At 61.5% G+C, this 6,312-nt stretch overlaps 1 long non-coding RNA gene across 4 annotated transcripts; it reads left to right on the top strand.

Moving 5' to 3' along the window:
* Window positions 1-1,526: 1,526 nt before the first annotated feature.
* LOC147579652 (uncharacterized) lies at window positions 1,527-6,086 on the top strand. Of its 4 annotated transcripts, none has more exons than XR_015251971.1 (4): window positions 1,527-1,884; window positions 2,392-3,251; window positions 3,692-5,099; window positions 5,641-6,086. It is a non-coding gene; the product is annotated as an uncharacterized LOC147579652 (long non-coding RNA). The 4 variants fall into 4 exon arrangements; XR_015251972.1 differs by lacking the exon at window positions 5,641-6,086 and having other exon boundaries at window positions 1,527-1,722; window positions 1,812-1,884; window positions 3,692-5,221; XR_015251973.1 differs by lacking the exon at window positions 5,641-6,086 and having other exon boundaries at window positions 3,692-3,806; window positions 4,839-5,221.
* The last annotated feature ends 226 nt before the right edge of the window (window positions 6,087-6,312 follow it).

Below are 6,312 nucleotides of genomic sequence, written 5' to 3'. Positions count from 1 at the left end.
TTAGTTCTTTCGAGGGCTGGTAGCTGCATACCTGTAGGAACTTGACCCAAATGGCCGAGTCTTCCACAGATTTGCCTAAGAGGGAATTAGCATGCTCTGCAACTCAAATATTTTTCGCCAACATAAATGCCTGTATTAAAGCAGTCAAGAATAAATATCCACACCTGCCATTGCAGTGTGGCGAGACTATAACAAGAATGCTGACGATAATGAGGCCAGACATCAGCCGAGCCCCACCACTGTTTGCAATTTTGTTAGCCTCGGGCCCTGCACAAGCTCCGTGATCCATTAAAAGTCAGGTGGGTGCCTCTCACCCTTCTGCAAATCCCCAGGGGGTTACGCCCAAGGCCGCTGACCCCAGTCCTTCCACAGCTCCCAATACTGTTCTCCTCCCTGAGTGGAGGCAAACCCAGATGCAGAAATGCAACCCTTTTCCTTGTTTCTTCAAACCCTCCTCCCAGAGCGCCTGTGTGGCAGCCGAGTCCACTAAGGTCTGGGGAAGAGGAAGGAGTTTGAAGTTCAGATGGTCAAATGCCTCACACGTCTAACCCCAGGATCCACTGAGCCCCCGTGTGTAGGGCCTTTCCCTGTGGTCAGAGCTCCTGCTTCCTTCCCGCCAAGCCTCGTCCAGCTGAGCCGAACGTCTCCCGTCCCTCCCATCCCTGTCTCTCTCTCCAGTCTTCTCCTCTGGCAGGTCTTTGGGCCTCCTCCCTGAACAAGGATGACGCCGGTGCGGGAGGTAACAAAATGGCCCTCGTACCTACTTCAGAAGAAGTCCGTAAGACGACACTTGGCCTCTGCCAGGTCCTGGCCGCCTCCGGCTTCCCTACATCACGGTGTTGAGCCCTGTCCCAGCTCTGGAGGCACCTGTACTGCTGTCAGCCCCGATCAAACGGGGACACTGAAGCTGGGAGAAACTGAGACACATGACCGAGATCACAAAGGCAGTGTGCAGCCAGGATCCAAAACGGGATTCTCCTGCCTGCGGACGCCGGGGGCAGGAGTCTGGATATTTAAAGATGCAGATTCCTGAGTATTTTTGCAGCACCCCCAGCACCACGGCAGCTGCTCCATCTGGCTCGGGGTCGCTCTGTGTTTAAGCACACCACACCAGGCTTGACTCAAAGGAGTGAGAGAGAGAGAGACAGAGTGTGTGTGCACGTGCGAGAGTGTGCATGTGCATGTATGTGAAAGTGTGTGCATACGTGTTGTGTGTGTGCGTGTGTCCATGAACACTGAGGTCTGGGGACTGAGGTCCCTACCCTCGCCCCCACCTCGGTGGCTATGTCACTCCTCTCAGGCAGCCCAAGGGGGAGGCGGGCCCCCCACAAGCCGCACCCCTGCTGAGTGACTCTCCCCTCGACAATGAGCCGGGGCGGTCTCAGAGGTGATATGGGTTTGTGCCCTCCCTAGGACTGTAGGCACGCCACCAAGGCTGGGATGGCACTAACCCCCATCCCTCAGGTTGTGGGAGGGGAAGACGGATGAGTCTGAAACAGTAAGTATGGCTTTGGAACCAACTTGGCTCTTCTGATGACAACGTGCCTTGTTCCAGATGGTTCCTGTGCATGTTCTCCTTCGTTAGCATGCTAATTTATTCTGACTCATCGCGAAACTGCTGCAGGCGGGGCTGGCGCACACCTCAATGCCACAGCAAGACCCGGGGGCCCGTGATTCCCAGCTGGAACAGGAGCCCTCCCTGGGGGCTGTCACCAACACCGGGTATATAGAGAACAGTTGGGGACGAGGCTTCAGTGGCAGCCTGAGCAGGCTGTAATTTCCCCTCCGGTGGCCCTGACATTCTGCGACAGGATCGGGAGGGCAAGGCTGGAGGCACAGGCTCTGCGAACGTTCACGCCGGAAAGTTCCGGATAGCGCACAAATGTAAGTTCAAACATAACGGAGGCATCTGAAACAAAGACCCGAAGCAGAGTCGGGAACCTGACATCTCTCGTCCGTCAGCGCGGGCGAGAGTCGGGCGGGGCAGAACCTCCAGGTGTGGGCCCAGGCCCCGGGGTGACACCTTTGTCCTCTGGTCCCGGGGGGTGCCGTTCACCAAGGCCCCTGCACTGGGACACGCGGGAGTGCCACCACAGACCCCCACTTCCCACTGTGCAGGCCACGGCTCAGCCCAGAGACATTTCCTGGTCACCAGGATTGGCCCAGACTCTGCGAGGGGCACCCGGGGACGCGGTGTGACCTCCCAGAGCAGCCCTGCAGCTGTGAAGTCCGGGCAAACAGCTGGCCTCGAGCAGGACAGCCCTCGGCCCGGGAACCAGGCCCCCAGCAGTCAGCTGACCTGGGACAAGCCTTCCTTACCTTGCCCCCACCGCACCCTGGGCACTGCTGGGATTGTCCCCAGGGCTGGCTTGTCCCCTCACCCCATCCCAGGGTCAGCTTCTGGGACACCCAGCCTACTGTCCCGTCCTACCGGGCAAAACTCACCGACATGGCCACCCTGACCGCTTGGGCCTAGAAAACAGGTATCCATTCAATCCTGGCCCAGGTTCCCAGGTAAAACCCCATGTCCCCCACGGCTGGCTTCCCGCCCAGACCTCCCCACGTCCCCTCCCACCGAGGGCTGCTGGCTGCCCTCCTCGACCTTGGGGCTCCCTGCCCCTCAGCCCTCCGTGGCAAGGAGTTCCCGGCCCCCTGGGAGACAGAGTGACAAAGTTGCCAGGGCACAGTGAGCAGGCTTCTGGAATCCCCCAGAGCTCCATCGCACTGTCCACAGCTTCCTGGCAGTGGGAAGGGCCCCTTCCGTGAGAGGGAGGGAGTCTGAGCCTGGCGCTGGGGGCCCCCCCAGTGGGGCCGCCCTTGGTGCTGGTGAGGACTCGGAAGGTGAGCACGGAGCAGGTCCTGAGACCGCCCCCCCCAACTCCTGGGAACGTGATGGAGGCAGAGGGCCGTGTGTGGGGAGGACCCAGGGACCAGGATGCCCGGGGCGGACAGAGGCCAGAGCCCGTTGGCGTCCTAGGTACTTGGTGACCCTTGAGGCCCGGCCCCGCCTGCGCTTCCTGCTGGGAACAAGCACGTCCAATCAGGCCACGCTGCAGGGCAGCCGCTCGCTCGGGTCTGTCACCAGCCACTGGCATCCCTCGGGAGAACCCCCACCGCCCGGGCCGTAGGAGCGGCCTGCCCTCGGCTCCAGGAAAAAAGGAGACGGACGGACAAGCAGGAGGCTGTGCTGTACCCTGTTCTGTCCACGGCACCCACACAGAACAGCGTCCCTCCCCCGGAAAACAGGCGTGGTAGGCGGAGGGAGAGTGACCATCCACCCCCGCTGGCCGGGGACAGTCCCAGGCGCGTCTGGGGCCCTTAGTAGTTGTTGGAAGCACCGCTGTCCCCCCGCTGTCCTGCCTGCACAGGACACCGTCTCCCAGCTCCGGGCGAGCAGCCGAAGGCTTAGTGCGGGAGGAAGGCGGGGGAGGCGGGAAGCAGCCTGGCTCGGGTGGCGGACTGGGCGGGACCCCCGTGCAAGGTGATTTCCGAAGCTCAGAGGCTTGGACCTGGGGGCCCCGGGAGGGAGCCACGGAAGGGGCAACACGTGACATAATCAGCAAGGTCTTCCGGTGGGACCCACCAGCCAGCCACGGGGATACCTCCTCCTTGCGGGGGGGGGGGGGGTGCTGTCATGTCGTGGGGGTCACCTGTCCTCACCCCGGCCGCTGCACCCCCAACTCTCTGGCAGGAATCCGCGTTACCGCTCGGTTAACGCGTGTTAAGCAGAGCACAGGCGCTAGACGAGGAGCCACGGCCACTGACCGGCCACAGGGGAAGTGAAGTAGGGACGTCCGCACTCACAGGTGCCGGAGGAAGTGCCAGGACACGGGGAGACCGTTGACCACAAGGCTTCCGGGAGTCAGGTCGGGGCTCTGTGGCTGCCACCCGGGCGCTGTGCTGGAGGGAGGGGCTCGCACGTACGGCCCCCAGGCCGCACGGCCGAAGCCCAAAGTTCCGCCCCTTCCTGGAGGGATTTGGAGAGAGAGGCACCACCCCCCGTCTTTGCCCCGGGAGCGCACTCACCGGGGCGCAGCTGGTCGCCCGCAGGTGGACGTGGGCATCGAAGCCCCCGGTCCTCGGCGGAAGCCAGCCCGGCACCTGCCGCCCCGCGTGCAGGCAGATGGGGGCAGGGCTTCCTTCCTGCGCTTGTCTCAGGCACGTGCCACAGGCTGGCCCACAGAAGTCCGGATTGTTCCACGGTGACCCAGGCCACGTGGGGACTTCACCGTGCGGCCCTGGTGCCTGCCAGAGGGTGGGGGATGGGCCCCATTAGGAGGCTGACCTCCCCGCGGGGCTGTGTGTCCGGGGGTCTGGCGGCCTGGGACTTGTCAGGACATCCCTCCTTGTCCCCCAGCTGCTAAGAGAGACGTGGCAGGCTCAGGGGCCTTTGTGGGCGCGGAGGAAAGGACTCATGGTGGAGTGCCCCCAGCTCCACGCGGCACAAAAGCGGACCCCACGGATGGTCTCCGGTGACCAGGGGCGTCCCTGGAGCGGGACAGGGGGGACCGATGGGAATTCGGTGCAGGCCACTGCCGGGGCCCCTGTGGGCCGTGGGGGCCTGACTGTGGGACACTGCTTGCCGAGGTGGCCCAGCTGCCCGGGGTGGAGGGCGTTGTCCCGGCCACCGTGCCATCGGCCCGGCTGCGCCCACTCTGCTCCATCACCAAGCAGGTGTACCGTGTCCCCTTCAGGAACCCGCTGCCTCCCCTGGGGCCTCCTCCACGGCCAGCGGGGGAGGGGGTCCAGCCGGAAGGGGCCCAGTTCACAGATGGCCCTATGTGGTCTCAGGCTGTGCCAGAGTCAGCGAGGGTCCCCACCTGTTGCCTGCTCCACAGAGCCCCACGGGGCCTGTTACCCGTCCGCGGACCCAGTGCCCTGTCTCCGGTCTGCTCCCGCCACGGCCCGCAAGGCCCCCAGGGTCTGCGGGCCCCTGAAAGCCTCCAGCGACACCACACGAGATCGTCGAAAGCCCATTTAAAGCTCATGGTAATTACTTCCAGGGGGTTTATAGCCCCAAAGAGTCTCGCAGCCACGCCCCGCCGTCCAGGAAGGCGATATTTCACCATCAAGGACGCGACCCTGGGTATTTACAGACGGTAATGAGACTGTCCACTGCTCGATGTTGCCATAAATAAGCAGGAAAGTGCTGAGTTTCACGCAATTCTCCCTGATTGCCTGGAAGGCGTCATTATTTTAATAAAAAAACTAATCAGCCAGCCTCCCCAGATCTCAGGCTCGGTGTTAATTACAGAGGGGCTGGCGGGCGGGATCAGCGCGTCGACTGTCACGGGGGTGGGGGCTCTCTCGTGTTGAGAGGAGGGAATTCAAAGAAAGAGGAAGAGTGTGCTCGCCTCCAAAGTAGCGGTGACGATGCAGGATGTCCTTGTGACCCCCGGCACGGACACCATTACCCCCACAGGGGGTTCAAGGCAGCCACACGCCTTTCTCCACGCCATGGTCCCCCGGGGTAGCCGGAGAGGGCCCCGCGGAGCCGTGTGGCCAATTCCACGGGAGCAAAGCGCCCGGCTGGGCTCCTCAGAAAGTGCAGGGGAGGGGGGAGACTTGGTTGTCAGGCTTCCTTCCCTTTTTCACTCCCCTCTGTGCTCTGCCCTGCTCTTCCCCCTGCTGGGAGCACAGGTGCGATGCTGGAGGTGCAGCAGCCCTCTTGCGACCATGAGGCTGTAAGCAGGACAAAAGCTGCTTCGGGGACCGCTGAACAGAAAGACGGAAGGCATCTGTGAGCCGGGTTTGGAGGCCGCCCGCTCTACTCCATGCTTCTCGTGACACAAGAGACATAAAGCCCATTTCATGAAACCGTTGTAAGTTGGGTTTTATTTAATCCCTAAGCAGTGTGTCCAAAAATAATTGTTACTAAAAACAAAAACAAAAACAAACACAAACAAACAAACAAAAAAACGGGGTATCTGGGTGGTTCAGTCAGTTAAGTGTACGACTTCAGCTCAGGTCATGATCTCACGGTCCGTGGATGGGTTCAAGCCCTGCACTGGGCTCTGTACTGATAGCTCAGAGTCTGGAGCCTGCTTCAGATTCTGTCTCTCTCTCTCTCAAAAATAAACATTTAAGAAAATAATAAGGCCACTGGAGAAGTTTTAAGTGGACTCATTTGTAACTGCACCGCTCCAGGTACCTGGACCCCGCGTCTTCCTGGGCACAGAGAGGTCGGGGGCGGGGCTGGCCGTCTGACTTGGCTGGGCCGGTGACGTCGGGCAGAAGTGATGTGTCACTTCTGGGAGGCACACTGAGTCGTCAGTCTCTCTCTTGTCCTGTTTCGACCAACGTGAGAACATG

This window comes from Puma concolor, chromosome B3 (assembly GCF_028749965.1).
Source record: "Puma concolor isolate L17-30 chromosome B3, mPumCon1.1.hap2, whole genome shotgun sequence".
Taxonomy (NCBI): domain Eukaryota; kingdom Metazoa; phylum Chordata; class Mammalia; order Carnivora; family Felidae; genus Puma; species Puma concolor.
Note: the sequence above shows the minus strand (reverse complement) of the source record. Positions and strands in the feature narration are given on the sequence as shown.